General features: G+C 39.9%; 1 protein-coding gene across 11 annotated transcripts in view; it reads left to right on the top strand.

The window, feature by feature from the left end:
* ESRRG (estrogen related receptor gamma) overlaps nucleotides 1–27650 on the top strand; it is a 412676-nt gene that overhangs the window by 49754 nt on the left and 335272 nt on the right. For 4 of the 11 annotated variants that reach the window (XM_054170107.1, XM_054170067.1, XM_054170083.1 and 1 more), the window contains exon 2: nucleotides 5946–5991. The exons of 5 other annotated variants lie outside the window; for them this stretch is intronic. The gene's annotated coding sequence lies outside the window, so the exon portion shown is untranslated. Of the gene's footprint in view, nucleotides 1–5945; nucleotides 5992–6236; nucleotides 6272–27650 lie in introns of those variants that run through there. 2 more of the 11 variants (XM_054170087.1, XM_054170037.1) reach the window with 1 other exon arrangement.

Below are 27650 nucleotides of genomic sequence, written 5' to 3'. Positions count from 1 at the left end.
AACCCAGCAGGCACTCTTCTATAGTATTTTTCAGCTATTTTTGGTGGAAGATATATTCAATTGCGCTGCTCTTCGTGCTTTCATTTTGAGCATGCAGAAAATATTAGAAATAAATCTCTGAGATTATTTTAGCACTCAAATGCATAATTTAAGTCTGATTAAGCATTTCCTAAATGTGTTTTCTTTTATCTCATATCTTAGAAAAACTGTAATGGGTTAATTGCTCTATCTGATTTAGACTTTGATGCAAAATCTCCTAAATACATACATATTGTTAAAATATTTATGTACTCAGGGAAAAGCCTGTGTTTTGTTGGTTTTTGGGGTGTGTGTGTTGGGGGTTTTGGTGTGTGTGGGGTGTGTGTTGGGGTTTTTGGTGGGGTTTTTCTGTTGTTTTGTTTTAACTTTCAAACACAGCTACAATATATATTAATTTAGGGAAAAATGTTCCAGTTGACAGGTACATGCAAAAGCTTAGGTGCTTTAGAAATTAGATGGGCCTGTAGAAACTGATGATTTTTATGCTTATTTGAGGAATAATAGCAATAAGATTAGTAGCATTAAAAATTTGCAGTGCTATGTGTATGTGTACACACATATGTATATATATAGCATATATACGCATACAGAATGTGTCAGAGTGTGTATACAAACCTGTGCATGGGCACGTATAGCTGTGTTTAATAAAGAAATACATTTACAAAGATTTTAATTGGAGGATTATATTTCCCCTTCAGGGAGTTAATTTTGGTGCCAGTTTCTAGTAAGAAACCTAGCTCACGGAGACTGCTTTTGAACCTTCTTTGATGAACCAGGCCACGCTCCCAGTAGGGCAAGGTCTAACACTGGTTTGAGTGGAACAGGAGGGGGAGCTCTCACTGCACCAGCCAAGAAAGGGGAGGATGAGGTACCCAAGCCAAGGGAAAGTCGGGGAGCAACCACCAGCTGTAGGTGAGATGTGTCCTCACTCTGCTTCCACTTACTGTGGTCTCTTCATTTAAGTGGAAAACTGGGCTTCTCCATCCCTTACTTGCATCAGTATGCAAAAAAAAAAGTGTGGGGGGGAAGGGGTTGGCTCAAGTGATAAGCAATTCCAAGTCACATCCACAGCTTGTAGCAAGGGAAGTGCCACCCACAAGGCTCTCAGTTTGAAAGCACATTTGTATTCTCATCCTCATGCAGCACCATGCTTGTTAACTCCAAGACAGGCACTAAACTGGTACAGTCGTGTTTGTTGAAGGTAGCGAGTTCCAAAATGCTGTCCAGAAAAAAAAAAAATATGGAAGCTGCTATTTTTATACAGCCAATACTAGGAAGAAAAAGGAAGGGCTCCTAAGTGGCTATTACGTGAAATAGCTCCCTCTGTCTGATGGAACACAGGCAACTTATGTTCTGTCATGGTTTTTCAGGAGAATGGGTTTGGGCTTTTTCTCTGTCATACAGCACCATGGTGGCGAAGGAGGAGGAGGCTGGTGTGAAGAGGCCCAAGAGCTGTTTTTCCCTTTCTTCTCATTGCAGCTGCCTGTGCTGTAGGTGGGGAGCAGAAGGATGTCTGCTTCACAGGGCCACTTCCACTTTGTTCCTGGAGCAGGTCCTTACTGTTTAATCCATTTCCCATTGCAAGTTTGTTTTTTTTCCAGGACAGTGCAGCAAGAAGGCTGCTCTTTGCTTGAAGCGAGGCTGCAGTCAAGTTTCTCTGAAATGATTTTGTTTGTTCACTTGTAATCAGTCACAGCTATTCTGACATGCTCAAACATGCTGTTGTACTTCCCTTAAGAAATAATGTCGAGATAAAGAGATTCCAGTATTAACCTTTTTGTCCCCCCTCTAATAAGAGAACCATCTTCCTTTGGGTCTAGTAAAAGATCTACTTTCTCCCAGAGCTTCTGCAGAGGTAAAGTCCTTCAGTAGTTGAGGTTGTGAGAGAGAACTTCATGCAGAAGAGTAAGGTTTCTTCAAGCAGAGTCTGGTTTGAGTTCTCAGAAAGTCAGCGTGGGAAGTTCTCCTTAAAAGCTGAACTTTGCTGTTGGCAGGCAAGACAGATTCAGAAGTTTTGGGAACATAATTCCCCCCCCCCCCCCCAATTTTTTAATTATATGACATGCAGAAGACCTGTGAATAGGGTATTTTTAGACTGTACATTCAAATATACAGTGTCATAGTATGATAGCAAATTAAAATTCTTAGTGAATACCTCTTTTCTAAAATCACAGAAAAAGAAATGTACTGTAACTCATAGTGGAAAGTTGGATGAACAGGAGTATGCCACTCTTCCCAGAAATTCTGCTCTTGTACTAAAACATCACTAGTTGCTCTCATTTAGATGAACCCTTTTAGAAGTTCTGTTTTTAAAGCTAGTGGATTGGACTTCTAATTTTAACTCTTGTAAATTATAATTAGAAACATTTCCAAACTTGTTTACAAACACCTGCACTTGACAGCGTGTGTCTGCAATTTTAGAAGGACTCACGTGTCACTTCCAGTGGGGATTGAAAGGGCGTCCGAGTTCTTTGTGTTTGTGCAGTTACCTTCAGGGTGCTGGAACAAAAGTGCAGTTTTTAAAATAAGGTTACAAAAATGTGATGTTTTGTGAGGGGATTGCATGCATCTAATCAGCAAATAGGTCTTATTGACTAGTTGTGGAAAGATTGTTATGTTGTGGTCATTTGGAACAAGACTCAAACTGGCACCCAAAAGAGAGGTTCCAAGAACAAATTTTGGCGGTTTGGTCTCTCAGTTGGAGAAGATGGTTTGCAGGTTTTCTGCATTTCTCTCTTCTTTAAATGTACTGCTTTCTTGACAGCTGTCCTTCAGAAGTTATTCAGAGAGTTTAAAATTACTTTTGAATAAATCATTGTTTTTTTTCCATACCAAGTTAGAAGTAAATTGCTGAACATGCAGTGAAGCAACAGAGCATGGTTCCCTTCCAGCTCGAGTGGGATGTGTGTGTGAGCTATAGAAGTCTGTATGCAACTTGTTTGCTGTAGGATGAATATCATACTGTGTTACTCATTGGCTGACTCTATAATCATGTTATAGGTAATCAAAATACTGCACTGAAAAAAAAATCCTCTTGCTCCTTCATGTATGCTCTTAATACCTGATTTTTAGCTGCATCACATAGGTTAAGAATGTTGCTTATCAATTTCTAGTACTGCAGAAAAGCTTATCCTTACTAAAATTGAGGGGTGTGGGGGGGTGGCAGGAAGAACCCTCCAAATAAGCTTCAAGGGTGTGGCTGAAGCAGAGGTAGACAACGCAGACTTAAGCAGTAAAGTGTCCTATTGATTGTTTTATGCTCTCATTGTTACCAATTAGTACGAAAAACTCTGGATAATTAGACCAGCCTGTTTGGTGGTTGTGTCCTCTACTGGGAGCTATGCTAGACCTTAGAGAAACTCCAATGCAGGAGAGAATAAGAAGGCCATGGAGAAAAATGTATTTTATTTTCTACTGTTTTGCTGTTGAAAAAAGCATGAACCTGGGTCCAGGTGAGTAATCTGTGTTAATGTCAAAGGATCCAGTCATCAGAGGTGCTTACCCTCTATCAGTTTCACTGAGAGTTGTTACAAATGGAATTAGGCACCTAAATACCTTCGTGTACGCATGTTCTTTGAAGTTAAACCTGTAGTCTGCAGTTGGTGTCTTGTGCTTGACCCCTCTGCAAAGCACAAAGAATATACTCACTGGGGGGCTCTTCCAAAGCATTTGCTTTTAAGTAAACAAACAGATAATTAAATAAAGCTTATGGAGTCCAAGGTACAGGTTGGAAGAATTAGTTTTTCCATCTATAAAACAGCTGTGCCTCATAGCTCTATTGCTGAATTCCTTTAAAGCAGTATGGTTTTGACAAGCATTCACTTTCTGTGGTGAAAAATGGCATTTTAAAATTTTTTTCCTTTTTAGACAAGTAGGCTAGCCAAAATTATGATGTCATTTAGTCCACCATATAATTTCTTAGCAAGTATGGCTGTAGTTAATAAATGTTGTGTTCTAACTATATTAGGCTGTTACTGTCTTTGGAAATAGCTTCAAACACATTTTGCCAGCTCCAGTGTTGTCAGGGTCCCAGTTGATCTGAGTTAGAAATATTTAGCATTTTAGAAATTGCTCAAGATTCAAATATGACCATAAAAATTAGACTCAAGTGGAATTTAATGCCATTTTCACTTAAGTAGAAACTTCTGGTTTATTGTGAATTCTATCTAGAGATAGAGGACTTTCCCAACTAATATACTGAGGGAAATGTTGCTTCATACCAACTTTTTTATTTTCCCTCTATTCCTGTTTGCTTGTATCTGTTCTGTGCCCACTTTCCCAAGTGTTAATACATAAAAATCTCTTCTAAAGGTTAGAGGAGGCTCAAAAGCAAGAACTATGCAAGTGTAGAAAGAGCCACCTATCCAGCAAATGCATCAAAAACATGCAGAAACCTCTTTGATGTCAGAAGTCTCAAGTGGCTGTGAATTTAGTGTTACTGGCAAGCTTTCTCAGATGCACATGATAAGAAAGGAAGGCCACCACGGAGTGTTTGTAGAGTTATCCAACCTGCATAAGCCTGACCAGTTATTTGGTGTGAATCTTTGGGTGAGCCGGAGTGCATGGTGTCTGCGTGAACTGAACCATTCTCAGGATAACCTGCATGGCTCATATATGGAAACAGCATGGGAAATTTTCTCTTTTGGTGCATTCAGAGGGCTATTTTTTTCCTCAGACAGTGGTAATTAAGATAAATGAAGGAGCTATGGAAAGATGGCAAAAGGGTCTCAGAGTTCTGCTTTGCTTCTTAGATTAACTCTTCCTTCAGGTAAAATTGTTACTCCTTGCAAAGAATCCCATGGTATGATTGAACGGAGACATGGCATGAACGGTATACCAGTGTGATTTAAGAATTGAATTCATGTCCAGATAGCAGGGCACATGAAGATATGTACCATCATATCCATTGAGAGGGGAAACTCTGGGAGACATTGTCTGGTTGCAGTTAGAAATCAACCGTGTGTGAGGTGACTACTTTTATGTTGCCAAAAGGACTTAATATAGGTTCCCAACCCATGAAGTCCCAGCATCGAGTCAGAGCTGCATCCCCAGGGCTGGAACACACTGAAAATCCCTGAGATGCAGTTCATTTGCTTATTTCTGCCATGGTACATAGATACAAGCCAGTAAAAGTCCATAAATAGATATAAAACATGCATTTTTCCATAGAAGTAATGGAGATAAAGAGGACTGTGACTATTACTAGGGCCTATTGCAAATTATCTGTAGCTTAAATTTTTTGCAGTTTCTTATTACTGGTGCATATGCTTTATATAAGCAGCTGCTTGATATTTCTGAAGTAATCCAAGGCTTTAAAAATATCTGGTTTTCCTTTTTAAAGAAACTGTTACATACCACTTGTACCCTAGTTGAAGAGACCTTGAGCAAATATGTATGAAGTAAAACTGCTTCAGGATAGCCTGCATTGGTTCAGGGGACAGTTAATGATACATTTATTTTTGTGACCTGTCTGCCAAGTATTTGTACACTAATTAGGTCCTATTTTGAGGGCACAGCATGTGAGCTTGTATGAAGCCCCATATACAGGATGGGAAGGGCAAGGGGAGTTTTGTCCCTTCTGAGTAAAAAAAACATCTTCTTTATGCAGCACCACCTGAACGTGTGCATTATTTCTATGTAGCGTATGAATCCCTTGGCTCATAGGGAGGCACTTCTAAAGTTGTCTTAGTGAATACCTGTTGCCAGCTAAGGTGCTTGAATATAGAGCACTGGGGAAGAAACTGAACTGACTCAAAGTATTGTCATAGTTTTTAACTTTATGTGATGTCTTTTGCAGTATAGTATAAAATTACCTTTATGACTAGTGGCAGGACCTGTTGTGTAAGTAGTCCGGCCATGGTGCTGGTTGGTATCGTGCTTTTCACTTGAACCTCTCTGCGATGCAGGTCTTGGAGGAGTGAGCTCCTGGTACAGTCTCTGCCTGACTCCTTGGTAAGTCGTTTGACTCTATCTTTCTGTATAGTCCTTTTCCAAACTGCTGTGCAAAAATAAGTAAATTTTTCATAGCCTGCTTTAAAAAAGAGCTGCTAATCAATTTTTCTTATTATTTTATGCCCTGTGATTTTTACACCACCCCCACCAGCTGGTTAATCATGCAAAAGCTGAACACTTCATTAGCCAGAACATGTTTGCCCATGGGCATTTCTGTAGTAAATTAGTTCTTTCTATTTATACAGGTAAGTCATGGCCAAAAGTCTTTAAGGTGCCAAAGGTAAGGGTTCAAATTAATTCTTTTTCTGAGTTTTCAAGAGAACTAGGTTTAACTTTGCACACTGTTGATTTCAAATTACTTTTGAATTAAAGAAAGCATGGGTAAAAGAGATTTCTCAGGCTGTTCTGAAATACATTTGTCTTTCTGAATCTCAAATTTGGCCTTCGTAGTACAGCCTGCCCTAAACCAAACAAACAAAGCCCCCCCAACACTCATAACATACATGCCCCCACACACACATATATATATATTTTTACACAGTACCTACATGCAGAGACTCTGGTTGTTTGAGTGGCATGTGGCATATTGACCAGTGTTTTTCCTTTCTTACTTTGCCTTTTAAACTATTAATTGAAAATATGTGGTTTGTAGATGCTTTTTTCCTTCAAATCAAATGGTGCCCTCTGAAAGCCTAGTTTAGCTCGACAATGAATTTAGCTTTCAGGCTTTGGCCGTTGCAATATTGTTTGAATGCCACCATTTCCTGCAATCAATGTAATTTTATATCTACTTGGAATAGAAAGTCAAGATGGTGATTGCCTTAATTTAACTCAGTGTTGTATTCATTAAGGCGCTGATCCCGAATTCCTTTCAGATCAAAGTCTGTCTTGATTTCAGTGGAACCTTTTGGTACACAAGGTGTGCAGTAGCCTTCTAAAATGTTGTCATTGTGACTGGTGAATAAAAACTAAATGTGCTGCTAAATTTAGGCTGTTGCTCATGTCAGCTTCCTTTTCTAAATGACGGTAAGTGCATTCCATAAATAGTATGCCTCTTATGTTGTCATATCTCTTTGGCTTGCTTTGCAGTATTTTACAGGATATTTGCAAATGAATTTTGTGTTCAGTAGGCAGGGGATGAAAATAACACTACTCATTGGGACTCCATTAACCCACAGCTAATGAGGAACCATTTCAAGGATTGGATGAGTGTAATTCAGATTAGCCTGCATGCCAGGCTGCTCTGCTTCTGCTCAGGCTTGCGCCGAGCCATGCTCTCGCTGCAGTCCATAGGGACAGAACTCTCGGCAACACAGCTGGCAGCCCGGCACGGACTTTTTTTGGTTAAGTTTTCTGTGCTTCAGTTTCCCTTTCAGAAGGTAGGAGAGAAGAGCGGGTGAGTGTGTGTGTGTCTGTGTGCGTGCACGCTCGTAGATAGGTGATGGTGATCTTGACCTCCATAGTCAAGTGTTTTGAGATGTAATGAAATACTCTACAAACACTGTACTTGTGCTTCCTGGCTGATAGCATTGTTACTTGTAGAAAAGGGTACTACATGGTGACAGTAAAGGTGGTCCAGACTGGCCCTTAATTAATTTTATTTTCAAAATCTATATTAGTGACTGTCACGAGGGCACCTGGGCACTTTACATCAATAAAACAATCAATTTAAAAAATGTGTAGACCAGAACTCTGTGTTCACTAACAAAACTCTTCTTCCCTGTTACGATTAAAGGTCAGTCCAAGGCTGGCCAAGCAAGCAGGACTCACATTTCTGTGCCTTGGTTCTTGCCAAAGGTGGCTCTTTCGGAACACCACTGGCAGTAGCTTTCAGATGCCCGTGGTCCCCACAGAGAACATCTCACTGATGGCCAGTGACTTTAACCCCCTGCAAGTCTCAAATTGGTTTCAGGATCAATGGAAAAGGTGGAGCAAGACTAGTTTGGAGGCCAGTCCCAATTAAAAATGTGGCTTTACCAGTTGCAAGCAGCCCATTAATGTGCAGGAAAGAGGGATTTGGTGGAGCTGTGCTATTGGAGTGGAGAGCGGAAGAAAGAGACTTTCTTCTGAAGAGCAGGCTAGGGGTCTCTTAACTGAAAAAAGTTTTATTGATGATAAATGTTGCATTTTGCAAGCTTAGCAGATTCTCTAGGAATATAATGTTTCCCTTTTGTTTTTCTTAACATGTGTTAATATTTTATGATGCCTGTGCATTAAAGGCCAGTTCCTACAATGTTTAAGTGAGTTTGGACTGCTAAATTGCCTTCATGGACTTCTAAAAAAAACCACTACCGGTCACTACAGCTTAGCTGAGTTCTCAATCTCCTTTAACATGCTGATTTTAGATTATCAGATTGCTTCTGTTTTTCATGCAGGAAGTGAGCATATGTAATGGAATTAAATGTTGTTGCAAAACTGCATTTTATTTATTTGTATTAGTACATTTGGGGCAATAATCCCACTTTAATACGTATCTAATTGTGCAAAAAGCACTGAAACTAGGAGTTCCTGAGCACTGATGGTATTTTTCAAATGTGAAGTGATAATACATTTTGATGTCTTGAAATCCAATTCAACTCAAGCTGAGTTTAAAGATCCAAGATCTGATTCAGGAGAATTCAGTCCCATCTGGCCAGTGGGTAGCAGGTGTGCAGTCTGTGTGTGTGTAAGGGAGGGAGGTGATTGCAGGCAGTGCAGCATTTCTGTTTTTCTGTAAAGCTTTAATTCCAGTTTAATGCTATGATCTCAGGCTCTCTGCCATTTAAGTTCTTGTGTTAACTACCAACATCTATTGTTGGTCTCTGTGTGTAGAGAACATAATGCTGATGGTGAATGGCAGAAGCAAGCAAGTGCACAGCATTATAGAGGAACATGTTTTCTAACTTGTAAAAGTTTTGATTTAATTTCTGATTACATCTAAGACTTTTTGTGTGGGACAGTGTATTTGTATGAATTAAGAATTTTGATCAGATACTGCCAGTTACCCTTTGCCTGGGAGCTTTTCACTAAGGAAGTTTAAGAACTTGCTCTTCCTTGGCTATTGCCATTAGCTATCAAGTCAGCACCCTTTTGCACTCCTGTCAACTCTTTCTTTACCAACTTCTAAATATTACTTGTTCCTTTTATTTGTCTTCACTGCTGTATAGCGTTGTGCTGGAAAGTCTTTTGGCACAAGTGGTTTTTATGGGATTTGGCACACAAAGCACTACTTAAGAAAATAAGTAAGCAAACAGTCATACTTCTGGTTTTTAACTTCGTGCTACTACAGTAAGTGACACTTTGCTACTGTATTTCACAGTTGTTGGTTTTTTTGGTTTTTTTGTTGGTTTTTTTTTTTTTTTGTGGTGAACTGACTCGATTGCTAACTGAGTGACACTGGTGCCATGTTGCCAAGGGAAGTCCATCTGGTTTGACAGACAAAATGATAAGCATTTCTCTGGACATCCCTGTAAAAATCTTCCTTTTATTTATTTGCTTTATAAAGTTAAATGGAAGAGGTCATCCCCTTTGAGAGAGCAAATTCTTTTTTTCCTTAGCAATAGGGCTTTGCATGAAAACATTTTTTATTAAGCAAGTCATCCATACTGCACCGTAGGCTGTTTGAGTGTAACAGTATGTTACAGTCTGCAAAGTTAATGCAGTTAATATTCAACTGAACTTTTGGGGGGTTGCTAATCCCCTAGGCAGGCTTAGCAGAAAGGGCAAACATATTTATAGCACTTTGAATCAGACTGCAGTGAACAAGTAAGAGTATGTGTTATACCATGCAAATGTTACACAATTTCAGGAAAGCTCACTGCATAATCATCTTTTAATAGTACTTAAGTTGGTGAGATATCTTGTCTGTAAGCAACAAAGTTGGTGGTTCAGTGGACAACGGGTCTGTTAAAACGAGACTCTGTGAAAGGTCTTGAGAATCCTGTTCTGGTGATAAATTCTGCAAGTTCTGTAACAGCTTTATGGGCTGTTTAATTAGGAGCTAACTGTATTCTTTAAGCTCTGTCATTTGTATTGTTCCCTGATAGGATTCCATTGGACTTTGTCACGTATCTGACTGACTGTGTGCAGGGTTATCAGTAACCTGTTTCATATAGACTATACTTGCAGATGTAAGAAGATGATTCTTGCATGATCTTCCTCTGAAGTGGAAGTGTTACACTGGGTAGAGTCTTCTCTGGTTAGAGCTGTGAGCACGCTGGGCGAAAGAAACGAGTTAAGTCACAAGCTGTGGGAAGTTCATAGAGAACTGAGGTGCTCAAAGTGAGAATGTCCAAGAAAGTGACATTTCTGGGAGGCAGAAACTATCCATGTTTATGTCATGGATGATACCTGCATTGAGTGTAAGGTTCTGTGGAAAAGCACATGAAAGCCTTGTAATTATTCTAATCCAGCAGGAGCCAGAGAAAAAGAAATTCTGACCTTGGATTTTCCACAGAATTTGATTGTGTAGAGTTTTTCATACAATAAATAAGAAGTCCATCATCTGGTAGTCAACAAAAAGTTATTCAAGCATTTTTAATTTTACTTTGAGAGGGATTAGCACAACTGCTAACAGCTGCCGCATGGTAGATGTTTTTAAGGTGAAACTTCTGGTGTCATAAAAACACAGAATACAAGCCTAGCAAAATGGCTCTTCTATTCTCATTATGATTTTTAATATATTTTAACTTTTGAACATTTTTTTTCCATTTTTTTTCTAGATGTTAAATATTGGAATGACTGACTCCAACATTGAACTTGGCCCTAAGGGGAGCTTGGGTGTACTCAAATAACTTTTCTATTTGTCACCGTCCCTGCACCCACTCCCTTCCTTTTGTTTTTGACTTTTGTGAACCACCCTGGCTCTTAATGGTCCTTTGGGAAAAAGTAAAAGTCTTACAGAAGAATTTGTGTCAGAATTGTTAGGATAAATGGAAATATGTGGATAAAGATTTTTCAAATCTGTCTGTTTATTGTATTAAAGATAGAGTGACTGAATACCAGAGTAAGTTAGAATTTTGTATTGGAATCATTGGTATGTCTGAAGCACCTTCCCTATGGGGACAGGTTCCAAGAGTTGGGGTTGTGCAGCCTGGGGAAGAGAAGGCTCCAGGGAGTACTTAGAGGGGCCTACAAGAAAGCTGGGGAGGAACTTGTGCAAGGGTTTATAGCGATAGGACAAGAGAGAATGACTTTTGTCTGGAACAGGGTAGATTTAGATTGGATATTAAGAAGGAATTCTTTACAGTGAGGGTGGTAAGACACTGGAACAGGTTGTCCAGGGAGGTTGTGGATACCACCTCTCTGAATGTGTTCAAGATGGGTTGGACAGGGCCTTGATCAATGTGGTCTAGTGGAAGGTATCCCTGCCCATGGCAAGGGGGGTTGGAACCAGATGATCTTTAAGATCCCTTTTAATCCAAGTCATTCCATGACTCTATAGCTGAAGTACCAGCAAATAACTAGTTTACTATATGCAACATTTCAAATTCCAGAGTATATAAAAATATTAATTCAAAGGTCAAAAGCCTCTCACAAGGAAGGAAAGAAATTTGAAGGGAGTTTGTGTTAATCAGGTCAAGACTTAGTAGGTCTGTAATGGGTGCACAGGGATGATGTGGGTTTCTTTAATTCCTTACCCTGAATGTCCCCAGCTTGTCACCACTCTCTGTGCAAATCCTATGCAAGATTCAAGCTTATTCCTCAATATCTATAATGAAACTTCGTAACATTTCTATCATTTTACTAAAGAATAAATACAGACATACATAGTAAATACCTAACTTCACAGAGGACACCGGTGGAGGTGTGCTGGATCTTATTTACACGTCTGATGATCTTGAAGGTCTCTTCCAACCTGGTTTATTCTATGTATATTCTATGTATATTCTATTCTATGTCCTGCAGCCATCTTGGAGTTAAGAAATAAACAAGGCCATCCACAGGTTTATTGGGAAAACAAAGAGTTAACACTTGGTAATGTTAACTGTGATAAAAGGTGTGTGTGTGTCACTGTGCCATACTCTAGACATTTATGAGCTCTTTTTATAGTAGCATTCCCAGCAGCATTCCCAGGAGCGGTCCAGGTCCAATCAGGACTGGTATGCTATTGTGTGAGGTGTTGTTCCAATTCATGTGTAAATGTGGAGTGGTTGCTGCCCTGAGGATATTACAGTGAAATTACAAACAGGATAAAAAATAGTAGGAGATGTGGAGAAGAAAGAGGGCAGTTGCAGCAAGGTGCAGTTGTCTTGTCAGGGTTGTGGCACATACAGCCTGATACCAAATGATGTGCATTTCACTTATTTATAAATCTGCTGCTTTCAAAACAATTAGATTTATTGTCTTTTGTTTGTGTTTTGGTTATTTAAACAGAAATGTAGAGGGTATGAAATGAATCACTCCCGAGATCCCTCTAGCCTCCTGTTCTGTCTCTAGCAATGACCAGCCCCAGATGCCTCAAGGAAAGTTGTGAGCCTCACAATGGGCAGACATGGGATAATCTTCTCTCTACATGATCTCATCCTAATCTTTCATTATTAGGGATTAATTTAAGCTTTGAAGCATGAGGTTTAAAAAAAAATTATATTTGTTGGTCCCCCTCCTCCACCATCAATCTTGTTTAAAGTATGAAATATCCTCCCAAGCCTGTGATCTGAGCTGTTCTGAGGGTAATCCTACAAAATTTTCATCTTGAGAACTACTGTGGTGGTTTTGCTTCCTCTAATGCCAGAAGGTAGATCCATTTCCACAGGGAGGTGGGTGAAGGCAGAAGCATGTTGAGCAGTTATGGCCTGGGTGTTCCCATGTCAGTGTGGCTCATTTGCAGTAAAGCACAACAGGAAATAACCATAAATAAAACTAGGAACCTTTGTATTAATTTCTTTTGCTGTGTACATACGAGCAGCTTGCCATTTGCATATGTGAATCTTGTCATAACAATTTCGGGAAGTGATTTGTTAATAATCAAGTTCTCAGAACAGCTCTAAATCAGTAATTGATGTAGGTCTGGATAAAGCAAGCCTTCCGCCTGCCTATTTTGTGGAGCATTTTTGGCAGGTTTCAAGCTAGCGTGAAAACTAGCCATCAGAATAAAATTTAGGACAGCTGGGATGCTTTGCAGTGAAGACTTTTGGCTCCACAGTTCAAATAATCACAATAGCAGCTCAATTTAGCCTTTGGCTGGATAGGTTTGGCAGGGCACAATGAAAAATAATTATTTCATGGCCTGCTTATTTGTCCCTTAACAAATAAACTCTCTGACCTATGCAGGCTTATGTAAATATGCTGCCGTATGTGGGGTTGTAGAACACTGTCATGTCCCCATTTGGAAATATGTTTTATTTCACCCTCATGTTGCAAATGGGTTTTTTTTTTTTAGAGGTCTGTTTGGGCAGCAAAGAAAGGGACAGAAGGTATCAGATACCAAAGCCCAGACAGCCAGGCACAGAGTCTAAAAAGCCATCTAACAGTCTTCTTTCTGAAAACACATCCATTAGTATGCAGTGTTTTCACTGCTGTAATAATAAGAGCAATCATGATACGAACAAGTCCGTCTCTTCACAGCCTTCCCACGCGGGATGGGGAATGACAGCTCCTAAAGCATTTGGATATTTGCCTGAATGTATGCTGCTTAGCTAACCACAGTTCAACTTGCTCTCCATCTTACAGCTTCCTGGATATCCTTTCCAATTGTTTCAGTGACAGCTTAAAATGTGAGGCTTGGAGGGGGAGAGATAAAAGCTTAGCAAAAGGCTTTTTGTGTGTGTATTTAAGGGGAAGTTTTATTACACTTGATGATGGAGAGACATGCCACACTATTTTCTGTCCTATGATTTTAGTATTTGCACTTCCTGTTGCACTGGCAGCAGCCAATCCATAATGTTGTCTTTCTCTTTCCCACTCTGGAGGGGGGAAAATACACAGAGGCATACAGATTGACGGTTTTATCTTCTGACACCACCACTTTTGTTCTGAAACAGTAGAAGAAAGCCTTTTTTTCCCCAGTGATCCTAGAGATATCTCTAGAACATCAGCCTTTACACACTTGTGCACACAGGCACACACACGTGCGTGCACACGTGCGCTGGCTCTCGTTAAGGTGGCTATGATCTGTTTTTAATAGTGGCACTTCTCAAAGTGTCATTTAAAAAAACATCAGCAGTCATGTCATGCATCGGGATGAATTTCTAAATGTAAATGAGATTCTCTCAGTAATTTATTTACATTTGTTTTCAGCACAACAAATGAGACATCACGTAGCTTCATAATTTCCCATGACCGAGTCACCAGCATGAGGTGTGTAATTTACCCTGATTTAAGATACTTATCTAGAGGTTCTTGCAACACTACCTGGTGGGCTTTTTCAATATTACTTTTTGCTGGCTTTTAACCCATCTATTTCACCTCCTTCTCTGTTTTTCAGTTGAAAAAGAAGTATAAATGTGTGTGCTTCTTGAGGCACTTTTTCAGTAGTGCTGAGAGGGATGGTTTTGTTGCCTTGTTTATTATATATTATAATTCCCTGCCATTGCCTTCTCATTTGGTAACAATCACAGGAAGGTTCCAGAAGATAACTTAATTTACAGTCTCATGATGCAGGAAGGTGATGCTCTTTGTGGATGTTTATGATAGAAAAATATTTTTCCAGGCATGAATGAGAAACATCATTGTTTCTCCTCTTTTTTCAGTTTTAGACCTGGTCTTGGCTCTGCTGCTGTCTTTGAGTTTCTGATCTGCCTGTGGCTGAAATGATACTTAGATTGAGTGGGGATGTGAACACCAATTTTCAAATAATGTGGACACAGTCATGTACTGCAAAACTAATTTATTTTAAGCCCATAGTTGGAACATTTAGATGTCTAACTACTTGCTTGAGTATTTCAGCTAGGTAGATGATTAAAGGTGCAATGTACCATGCATACAATTTTGTACCTCTTATCTTAAAGTCTCTAACTTCAGTCAAGTTAAGGGTTGACTGAAAATCAGGGCAATAGCTTTTGCTATTTCACAGTGTAACAACACAGGAGAGCTGAGAGTCTGGTGAAAGTCACTGGTAGTTCAACATCAGTACAAAATGCTATGCCATGGAATTATACTGTGGCTGTAGTTTGGGATGTTATTGTGCGAAAATATTGTATATCTTATGGAGGTCTGCAGGGTTTCCTCACTGAGAGAAGCATGACATTTCTTTGTATTCATTCCCAAAGCAAAATTGTCTTCCTTTAAACAGAATTAAGATTCCAAACCAGAAACAGATTTGAACTGGACTTTAATGTACACACTAAGAGCCAGCTGAGATGTAAGTTTTGGCCTGGTGGCCATTTCCTTAATGTTCACAGAATCACAGAAACGTTCAGGTTGGAAAAAACCCTCGGGACCACCAAGTCCAATTAATAACCCTACTCTGCAAGGTTCACCCCTAAACCATATCCCCAAGCACCACATCCAAATGACCTTTAAACACATCCAGGGTTGGTGACACAACCACCTCCCTGGGCAGCTCATTCCAATGCCTGACCACTCTTTCCATGAAAAATTGTTTCCTAATGTCCAGTCTAAACCTACCCAGTCTCAGCTTGAGGCCATTCCCTCTTGTTCTGTCACTAATTACCTGTGAGAAGAGACCAGCACCAGCCTCTCCACACATCCTTTCAGGTAGTTGTAGAGAGCACTGGGGTCTCCCCTCAGACTTCTCTTTCTCAAACTAACCAGCCCCAGCTCCTTCATAAGGTTTATTCTCCAGGCTCTTCGCCGAACCTTATTACCCTCTTCTGCACTGTCTCCAGCACCTCCACATCTCTCTTGTACTGAGATGCCCAAAATTGAACACAGTACTCAAAGTGTGGCCTCACCAGAACTGCGTACAAGGGGACAATCACCTCCCTACTCCTACTGGACACAGCATTTCTGACAGAAGCCAGGATGCCGTTGGGTTTCTTGGCCACATGAGCACACAGCTCATATTCAGCTGCTTGTCAGTTAGAACCCCCAGATCCCTTTCTGCCAACAGCTTTCCAGCCACACTTCCCCAAGTCTGTAGCATTGCTTGGGGTTGTTGTGACCCATGTGCAGGACCTGGCATTTGGCTTTGTTGAAGCTCATCACACTATCCTACACACATCCTATCTACCCAAGCCTCCTTACCCTTTTGCAGATCAACCCTCCCACCTATCTTAGTGTCATCTGCAAATTTACTAATGACACACTGTGTCTTCATCAAGATCATCAATAAAGATGCTAAACAGAAGTGGTCCCAATGCTGAGCCCTGAGGAACACCACTTGTGGCCAGCTGGCTTTAACTCCATTGACCACCCCTCTTTGGGCCTGTTCACCCAGCTGCTTTATCCAGCAGAGCGTGTGCTCACCCAAGACGTGAGCAGCTGGTTGCATGGGTTTAGCACCAAATTATGCTGATGGCCTGTCTATCACCAAATTATTTACAGAACTGCAGTTAAATTACAGAAATCTCCCAGACAAGCTGTGCTCTGGGCAAATTATTTCATCAAAGTTATTTTCCATGGTATACTTAAGGAAAAGCTTACAGGAACAACATGAATCTTTTTTTGGTGTGTGATTATGCATATGTGGTAACAGCCTCCTCTATACAAATAGCTGGCTTTCTACCTGGGGAAACAGAAGAAACCATGATATGGAAATCACCATTCTTTGTGTTTTCCTCAGTGTCTTAGTTTAACTGCAGCCAGTGACCAAGCCCCACAGAGCTGCTCACTCACTCCTGTCTGGTGGGATGGTGGAGAGAATCAGAAGAGTAAACATGAGAAAACTTGTGGGTTGAGATGAAGACAGTTTAAGAGGTAAAGCAAAAAGCATGTGAGCATGCAAAGCAAAGCAAGGAATTAATTTCCCATTTCTCATTAGCAGGCAAGTGTTCAGCTACCTGCAGGAAAATGGGACTCCATCACTGGTTATGATTACTTGGGAAGACAAATGCTGTCACTCCAGACTTTCCCCAATTGTTTGTTCTTTCCTCAGCTTTATATGCTCATGTCATATGTTATGGAATACTCCTTTGATCAGTGAGAGTCAGCTGTTCCAGCTGTGTTCCCTCACTACTTTTTGTGCCCTCCCAGCCTACTTGCTGGTGGAGCGGGGTGAGAAGCAGAAAGGGCCTTGACTCTGTGCAAGCACTGCTCAGCAATAACTAAAACATTCCTCTGTTACCATCCCTGTTTTCATCCAGAATATAAACCTATACTAACTACTAAGAAGAAAATTACCTCTATCCCAGCCAAATCCAGCACACTCAGTTTGAAGCAAAATTTTTACATTATGGAAGTGCAGGGCTAGGACCAACAATAGGGTGGGTATTTCTGCATGCCAGCAGCTCATTCAAGGTTTTGGGACAGTATTTTTTCCTCATAGACTTAAAATTGCACATCTCTGCACTTCTAAAGTCAGGTACTGCACAAGCACATCAGTCACCTTTACTAATTCTCTGTAAGATTCAGGCCCTGTGGAGATTGTTCCCTTTGACAAGAAAGCACATCTGAAGGCACTATGGGCTTTTATTATGTTACCCCCATCTAGAAAGATTTGAGCTGCTGTATTATTATGAAATGTATGCAGAGAATATAAATCCTAAAAGCAGACTTAACTTCCTATTATAACTGGCATCCTTTCAAACTCTGAATATAGCAGAACAGCTATATTTGTGTTTATACATAACGGACACCTTCCAGCATCTCAACATCTTTCTTAAACTGAAGGGCCCAGAACTGGACACAGTACTCAAGGTGTGGCCTAACCAGTGCTGATGACTTCCCTGCTCCTGCTGGCCACACCTACTGGTTCACTTGAAGAAACATTGGCATAGAGCTCTGTGTAAGACTTTGGATGCAGTGTTTATGTATTTAATCACTGCTTTTTTTTTTTTCCCCCAGTATTACATTTCAATGTGTTTGCACTGAGGCAAGAATACTTTCCCAGCCTCAGCATGGTTGTGCATTTTTTGTTTCATAAATACAGAAATTCAGATTTTAAACTGATTCACATGCATGAATTCTATTGGGAAAACAGGTGCTTAAAATCTGTGTTTTCCAGACCTCTCTCCACCCATATCTTTAGGGTAAAACTGAACCATGTATAGAGGACAGACTCAAAATGGGATCTCTGCACTCAGGGCGGAGATGCTGAAAAGCTTACATGTGTGAGGAAGGACAGCAGGCTCAGACACGCATGAGAGCCAAAGGTCTTTGCAAGCTGAACAGCTGATTTAACCTTATTTTGGTCCAGCATTGGGCTGTGTTTATTATTATGTGAGAACTGTGCAGAGCAATGGGACTAGACCTGGAGAACCCACTCTGGAACTCAGTTAGGTGGACTCCATCCAAGCACATGAGAGCTGGGACTGCAATAGCTTCATTAGGATATTTTTTTATTGGCTGCATGCCAATATCTGTGAAATCTAGATCATTTTTACTCATGATCTTTAGCAGATGCAAGTCTGATTAAGAGTCTCCTTAGTTTAGAAATTGTCTTAAAGACAGGAAGATACTTAAATCTAGCTTTGTCAACAAAATGGAGAAGATTTGCTCTTGGGGCCCCATTAACAGTTGTGCCAAGATGGCCACTGCTGCTGAAATACTGGAAGTTAAGTTTCTGAAAAAAACCCAAGAAGCTCCAAATTATGTATCTCACAAGTTCTTTTCTCCCTCAGTTGTAATCCATATCTTACTTATTGCTAGAGTCAACAGTCTAATGGTAACAAAAAATACAACCTTTCATCATCTATTGATTTTCAGTCTTTAAAAACTGACAATAAGCTATTTTTTGTCCAATTTCTCAATAAAAAGGAACATTTATTGGTTTTTCAGTTTTATTGTGTTACATTAGAATATATTTTACTGCGTATAGTGGGTAATGTAGCATCAGAAGACATGTTTATGTTCAGGAAGTAACTTCTGAAACTGCATAGCTCAACTGAGCTATGTAAACAAATTTGTAATGCTAGTTTAATTTAGATTGCAACTCAGAATACTCAGGCTTCAGCTCATTTTTCTATTTATTCCATTATGAACCTCTAACTAATGGAAGAGAATTGCCATAAAAAATAATTACAGTAGAACATCAGTAAAGGTGAACATCTAATTTCTTCCCTACCTGAGAGAGAAGGAGGAATTTTGTAGTTATGTAAGCATCAGAGTTTCTCAGGTTTTTTCCTAGAAATCCACCACAGACAATGTTGTACAGGTTGGGCAAGTCATAAATTCTGTCTATCCAATACTGTGTGATAAATAATGTGGTGTGAATGTCTTCTTTCTTGGGGATCTCTGTTACCTTCTCTTTTAAAGGAGACAAACTGGAATATGATTTAGCCATGGTAGATGTGGGATGTGGTTCCTGAATTGTCTCTCCACCACCTTCATGGTGGAAGATCACCTGGTGGGTTTTTTCCTTTCCAGAACCTGTCAGGAGACATTGAAGATAAACCTCTTGCTTACTCTTGTGGTGAGAAATGGTATTTTGATGATATTTTTATCCATGCTGTAGAAGCAGTTAAAGTTTTTGTTTGGGTGGTTGGTTTGGTTTTGGTTTGTTTGTTAGTTAAGAAGCAGTCAATTTCTCTTCTGGTGACATGCAGTCTCACATCCAAAGACAGTAAGGTCTCAGTTGTTTCAATTCTACTGCCAGAAAACCTGAGATGGAGCTGCCATTGCTAAAGTAGGGATGTACAAAGCCTCTGCTTAAACCAGCACTGCCACTGTGCCAGCTCTACCACTGTGCTTCCAGAGCTGGGCTTTACAGACCAAAGTGGTGGTTCTGCTTCCAGGCTATCACAGGAAGCACCCTGACAGGTTTCTTAGATGAAAAATTCCACCTAGATTATGAAACATCTGTACACTGTGAACATACAGATAATTCTGGCTTATGTTTCACAACCATTGCACAGTAAGGGGACAGAGAGCCACTTGGGCAAAAGGCTTCATTCTTGGTTAATTGGGTGTGATTCTGCAGGGCATGGGTCCCTTCTCATAAGCTACTGTGGATCTTGCTGTCAACTCTGCCTCAGAGGATCTGATGCATAAGGAGTTAATAGATACCCAGTGACCAAAGCCATTTATATTTCTCTAGATACACAGAAGTGAAGTGGGGCATGTAAAATTGTAAAGCAGAACCAAACCTGAAATTCTCTAACTTTATGACTAGTGTATGTTATTTCCCCATGATCTTTAATTGCATTCTATTCTGGAGGGGGGAGATGGGGAATGCTAATCTGGTACACTAACGGGGTGAAAAACAAACTGTTTTACAGCAGGAGTCTATATGACAGCACACAGCAAATGCAAAATCTGACATTCATATGAAAGTGAGCTAAGCAAGAGAAGAGAGCCAAAATGACTGCAGCAAGAAGGATACAAGTGGTTTAAGGAAATCACAGCTTCTCTATTTATTGAAATATCACAGCTGACCTTTAAGGTGGTGATGACACAATGTAGATTTTGTAGAACAGCACCAAGAGAGATGGCTGTTATAAAGGGAATGTGTGATTGGATTCAGGTTCATGAGAATCTAGGTTTAGAAGAGGACTGCCCTTCTTTCTTTGAAGTTACAATATAGTGGGGTATGTTTCATTGCACCGAGTGGGAAGATGCTATTTTCAGGACTGCTGTTTGCTGTGCTTGCTAATGAATTTCCAAGGGGTGTTTTAGCCTTGGATATTTGCTGTGGAGATGCTTGCAGCCAGCTGGAAGAGATGTGACTGAACATGAAGCTTAGTTCTGTATACATACAATCCTGCTTTCTGTGATTCTGCCTCAAGTTGTATATTCAATATCAGTCTGCCATGGTAAGTAATTTGTTGGGAGTTCAGCTATGGCTTAGAGCTTCTCTACAAACAGTATCCAGGGCACATAGTCATGTGATGCCCCTTTTCTTCTCTCATTGGACAAAACAACTTTTCAAAAAACTATTCCCAATTCCAGTCAAAACATTAAAGGCAATGAACTGGGTGGATGCTTCTGCATAGCAAAAATGGTCTTGTCATCTTCATGCCCTGAGTTTCTGTGCAGAAGTAAATGTCTTTGCTAAGCAGCTTGACTTAACAGCACTATATGCTTACTATTAATTGGAGTAGGGAATGAGTGGAGTATTTAAAAACAGAATTCCCAGGCCATTCTAGTGTCCTGTTTGAATGGCAATAGAGAGTGTGACTTAAGGGTATCTTGTGTAAGTAAAAGTTCAGGCACAAATCTAGTCTCTCCAAGCTTTTTTCTTCATGTTCATTTGCCTATTCAGATGGTGATGGCAAATTTTGCCTTGGTGGATAGCATGTTCCAAGGGACCTGAGTTCTTCTCTGAGAGGAGGACTAGGGCAACTATGATGTGTGCCAGTTTAACACCTTTGAGTGGCATGTGAGGGCATCTCTCTTGATTCCCATGAGTGCTAACCCTTAGATTGACTAATCATGGATCCAACAGGGTAGTATGTCTTATACCTCTTTGCACCAGCTGTGACTGGTATGGATCCCTGGGGTGATATCAAGGATGAAATGAACTCTTGTGTGCTTGGATGTGTTGATTATGTTCAGATCATCACTCAACACCCATGCTGTTATCACCTTCTGGGCAGTTTACCTCTACCCCCAGTAACAGTTGTAACAGTAGGATTTAATCTAGATTCCCATTTTAAATCTAACCTTTATGTGAACCCTTGGAAAAAAAAATACTAAATTTTACATTGAAAAAGAAATAAGTGAAAGGTAGAATGAGTGAGTATAGAGTAATCAGGGTGTGGGTTTTTTTTTCTCTTTGGTAGAGGCAAGGAAGAAAAGTAACATACTGTGGATCTTCTCCTCTTGCTCATTATTTTTTGATCCATCCCATTGCACACACTAATGGTAACACCTTCAATCATTTCCCACCAGCTCTGTTGCTGAGAGGCCAGACTTCACTCCCATACCTTTTAGCACTGCACTGGCTGGGGACATTCCCTCCCCTGGGGCATCCTCTACACTTGCTACTTCTTACCACTCTCAGCTGGAGAGAGCACAATGCATTTGAGCATCCAAACCCAACATCACACTCAAGCCATACAAAGGTCACTTGAGATCATTTACATTTTTCATTAGCCTTCTTAAGGAGTTGCTGGTAAGGTACGGTGGTTTTCCTAGCTATTTGAACTCCTTTGGAAAGCTGTCATTTTGGATCACTAGTATGTAATTGTTATGCAAAACATTGCACAAACATAATACAACTAATTGCACAATTAAGATTGCTTTCTCCTCATCACCCCATTCACCAAACACGTCATTCACACCTATAGTCAGCATCTGGCATTAACAAAGGTTGTGTTTGTCAGGTTAATACATTCCTTTTGTAGTGAAAACACCTTTTCTATATCCCTTTTTACTTAAGGGTCCTGTCAGCATGTTCAGTAAGTCTGAAAGTGGCTTGCAGCAGGCATCCCTTTTACAGATGTTTAATAGGAATGTAATGCAAATCTCTGAGCTCAAAAAAGGGACTTGATGCTAATGAGCAAAGGACACACAGCCCACCCCCATTTCTTGACAATGTTGAAGTGTTTTGCTGCTTTTAAAATCAAAGACAAGCAATGCAGGATAGCTTTTCTTCACAGTGGACGTTTCAAGGTCATCAGTCCTGTTATGCTGACATATGATGCATAATCAGTTCATTCTGATAGTGCACACAAAAACAAGCAAACCAAACCTGTGTTGAAAAGTGTGGGAGGTAGCAGGGAAACTTCCAAGAACAACTGTGAAGCAAAACATGAGAAACTGGCTGGTACCCTTACTTGCCAGATCTAGGCAGAAGGTTTTGTGCTTGAAGGTTCTGAGGATGTGTTTGCCACTCATGCAAAGAGAGTATGTGAGCATCTTGGATTGGAAACCTAAGGAGGCCTGCAGCACCATAATTCTTCTTGGGAAAAGGAAATGATGTAAGTTTCTACTTCTGGAATCTTTCCCCACGACTCTATAAATTTAAAGAAATAAAACACAAACAGAAAATTGATTTTTGAATGACAGTGAATTATTGTCATTAGAGAATATGTAGTTTTGTGTCAAGGGGAAAAAAAACCTCAGTGTACTATGTGCTACTTTCTGAAGCATTACTTAATGTACCAGTCATTGCTGGGAACATGGAGTCCTTTTAATGCTAGTCAGGTAATATGTCATTCTCTCTGTAGAAACTGTGCAGCAGAGACATGAGTTATATACTGATGTAGTTATCAGAAGATCATGTGGTAGCACTAATGTGAGTCACTACGGTGGAGTTTGCCCCGCTTGAAATTTTTACATAATTAAATATAAGTGAGTCATTGTCCAAATTCTGCCAAAGTGCAGAATGTCTCTAATTTAACATACGCAATTCAGCTTGCATATGCCTTCCATAGGGTGAGCATCTTTTCCTTTGTACACAAATCCAGGTTAATGCCAGTCTGTGAGCCATTTCCTTTCACCATTCCACACGCAGCACTACCATTGAAATGCACGGCAGCTTCAGTAAAAATATCTGGAACACCCAGACTGCATATAGACCTCTCTGCTTTGTTTTTTGTTCTGCTGGAAATTCTTTAAATACATGTGGTTAGATCAAAACAAGCATGGTTATATTTCTGTAACAATGAAGCATATGGCCTGCATGTCCCAGTGAGGTATGGTCCCTTGCCTTCTACAACATGTCTGTGTACCAAGGCAAAGACCAGAGAGAAGATTAGAAAGGTAAGGCAAATTTCTTGAAGGGAAGGCAAGCTGGATATGCTTACATGAATACTGGACTTTTAAAATTACAAACTTCAAATTGGTGGATGACTTATTACTCAGGGGTAGTTAAACCAAACTGTTTAATCCAAGATTAAAACCACCCTCCATGCAGTTAGCTACATCATCAATGTTTCTGAAGATTTCACAAATAATTTGGTTTCTGAGGTCTGAAGATGATGATGATGATGTGCCATCTCTGACTCATCTGGCTGAAGAGGCAACAGCTTTTCTTTCTTGCTTGCTCTCTTTCTTTTCCTCCCCCTCCTCCTTTTTCTCAGCTGCAAATCTAATTGTTCTCTGTCTAATGCTGAAATGTTACAAAAACGTGATTAACCATCACATTCAGAAGCAGCTTGTAGCTTTCCTGGGTGCAGAAGAGAAGAACAGGCATATGTGGAAATGTTGGAAATACATCTGGTTAACTCGTGAGAGAGAGTGAAAATGACTAAGGCTTCTCTGCTAATTTCTGTGTCACTGAGCAGATGCAGGGTTTTTTTTCAAACTTGTCAATATCTCTATTAGTAGGGACATTAAATAATGTTTCCTACTGTAAATCCTTTCTGAGGAAGTGAAGAGTTGGATTTAAATCCATTAAAGTTTCACGCACAAACTGGTCTGGATGATGTATCAAATGTTTGAATTTGCACTGATTTCCAGATTCATTGCCAGTCCTATGGTCAAGCAAGTTTTATATGCATTATTGATTTACTTCAGATGTTTAGCACAAAGTGTAATGAGGTTGATTAGTTAATTTATTTGGGAGTTTTGGCCTCTCTTTACGAGCTCTATATTTGTAATAATACTGGTAATATATGTAGGATCCTGTTATTGAAAGGGTTCTTACACCAGTTTTCCTTCTGGACTGTAAAATGGTGTGCCCCTGCCTGTGTTACAGGAGAAACTTATGTATTTTATTTGAAAAGTCACTAGTTTCCTAGAGAAAGATTGCAGCCTGTGTAGGACAGCAAAGTGCGCTCAAGCCCATCCAGAGAATAGCCCACCAAGGGGGTATATTTTTCAAATGCCTGCGAGTCCTGAAAGCTTCCTTAGTAATATATTGATGGCAGACATGAGAAATAAATTCCACCCATGCTCCCCACACTGCTCAGTTAATACTGCCAGAAAAGGAAGAAGGAAGTTTGCACATCCTTCACCTGCTGCAGAGAAAGAAGTACACAGATAAGCAGTCCTGCATGCCAGGTTAGTCAGTCTCAGGAGCATGTGATTTTTGAAACCCTCAGTGACTGCTCTCTCTTCCTGTAATATTTAAGCATTCTGCCTTCTTCATGATACCTGAGCTTATTCCTGGTAACTTCCTTCCCCACCCTCCCAGTAAAAATCTTTGTTGCAAAGAATAAATCTGCACGAATGTGCCTGAATAGCAAAGCACAGTGTCCTAAATGATCTAACTCAGGTTTTGGGAGCAGGATAATTGCAGTAGTGTGAGGCTTCTTTTAGAATAATTAGTCTTGCTGAGAATCAGAGTATAAAAGCCTGTGCAGAGCACAGTAATAATGCAGTTACACCATTTCCAGTAGTTGTGTGCCCCTGCATAGCACTGCAGATCAGAGCAGCCATGCCCACTATGATGGTCAAGGAATGATTTCATCTTTGCAGCCCTCTGCCAGGACTATGATGCAAAATACGTGGGATTCATTCTAAAGAAAAGAATGACACTCCTCTGCTATACTAAACCAGGAGTCCTTTGAGATCATTAAGAATAATTTTTACAAAGGAGTGGTTTATGTTTCTGTTCTTGGAGCCAAAGCTTGTTCTCATGCTCTGTTACTATCTGGCACTTGCCCATCCACTTGCCCAGTGATGAACTCTGCTTCTGCTATATGCACTTGCAGATGTTGGGATTTCCATTTCAAAGTACAAACAATTCTAATATTTAAAAGGCTCTTTTCCCAGTGGGAATATGGGTTTCATGAGCTTCTTGACTTTCCTTTGCCGTCTTTTGATTCTATATGATAACACCTTTAGATCTTGCTATCACTTATTTTGTCAGCATCACAGTGGACAAAGTGTCAGTAGAAGTTGAAGTGGAAAGCATCCTTAGAGAGATAAAGGCTCTCTTCCACAGCCTGCTATGTGGTTGACTCTGGTGTTCTTTTCTGTTGGGGTTTAGTCTGCTGGGGCACTTCACTGCTTAACTTAGATTTACTTATCTGTTATATAAATAAGGGATAGCCTTGGCCATTAAGTAAACTGACTGATGGAGGGAGAAGGGATTTTCTAGAGAGCTTGTGTGCCTTTCTGAGACACAGAGTTCAATAACATCTCATAAGGTAACCTTCAGCTGGTTTTCTGCAATGACTTTTAGCAATGAGCCCTAAAAGCACTGATATTTCCAGGCATTACAGCCGAAGAGAAATACAAAGTCCTTGAACTACCTACTAGTCAAAGGAACAACATCTCCAAACTCAGCTGGTGAATTCCCATTTACTGGCATATGTGAGTTACTTTTTCTTTTCTCTCTGGGGTGCCCAACTAGTAACAGAATCTTTGCTCTACCCAGTATGCAGCACTAGGCTGGTACCACTCTCAGGTGCTGCCTAGATTTGCTGTTGCCCTCAGAATGTCTGTTACTGTGTTGTATAGTGCAGATAATCCTTTGTTTAATGTTTTTAGCATTTTGAAAGGAAAATAGGGGTCTCATTCAGGTCTTTCTATTTTTGCATGATAGTACAGTTGAACAACGTGTACATGTGTTAATTAAACATTCCTTCTTATCACTGTTTTGGTAAGTGTCCTGTAAATTTAATCACTACGACACCTCTGTACACATTGCAATCCTTTTAAAGATCTAGAGAAAAATCCTGGTGGATTATTCAAAGCACTAAATCACACAGAATTACAGTAGTTATTAGAGGCATTAAAACCTGTGATAAGAAGCTTTATCATGCATTTTTGGGGAAGCTTAGTCTTTATCAGAGATGACTGTAAATAGAAGTGAACAGTAAAAAACTTGATAACAGTTTATTTTACAGTACATCAATAATCAGGTACTGTAATTACAGTATAATTACATTATAATTAGAGCATAGTAGGTAACTACCATATATTAGTTTTCTTGAGTTTCTATTATCACAACTACCTGTGAGACCTGATTCAAAGAGGGGCCTTATTCTACTCCCATTTCTTCTGGCTCTACACACATACAGAGAGACATATATATGTCTTGACTTACTTAAGAGGAGTTGAACCTGTTTACATGGAGGAGGAATAGGCAGTGAGACATGCCAAAGTAAGTATGAGCTCTTCCACACATGCATTTATCTATTATAAAAGAAGGAAGTTGGATTTTAGCTGTGGTTATATTTAGCTACCCAATTTATTTTTCCCCCCTCTTTTTGGCATTGGAAAAGTTGTGGTATTCTTAATCACTTAGATAAACCTCTCAGTTACAGACCTACTCAGTGTGTGGGTGTTTATATTATATCTGTAGATTATTTATCTCTGTATATCTGCATCGGAATACAGATTAGTTTCCCTGTTAATTGTACTTGAGTTGTGTGTGCATGCCTGTGTTTATGTATTTCTGGTAGTAATCCTGAAATGTTCTGTCATTTTGGGGTGTATGCTAAGTGAAGATAACCAATTAAGTATGACTTCTTCTAATTTAATGCTGTTTACAATGTTAAAGGTTCCAGTTAATTTAGAATGGTTCTGAAGCTGGCAGAAGAAATGTTCACATTGAAATGAAGAGCTTTTCTTGATAGCAAGTGCTGAAGGTATAATGCAAAATATAGCTTGCAAGGAATATGGAGTGACTTCTGCTCCTCACAGTTTTGGTAGGAGCTCAGCTATACCTCTAAGCAGATTTGGGCAGCACACCCCAAATAAAGTATGGAGGTTTGGAGAAACTCCAAAGGAAAAGCAATGAATGTGACAAAAGAGTGAAGAAATGTGACCTGTCAGGAGATACAGAT

Source organism: Dryobates pubescens, chromosome 2 (assembly GCF_014839835.1).
Source record: "Dryobates pubescens isolate bDryPub1 chromosome 2, bDryPub1.pri, whole genome shotgun sequence".
Classification (NCBI taxonomy): domain Eukaryota; kingdom Metazoa; phylum Chordata; class Aves; order Piciformes; family Picidae; genus Dryobates; species Dryobates pubescens.
This window is presented reverse-complemented; position numbering and strand designations above follow the sequence as displayed.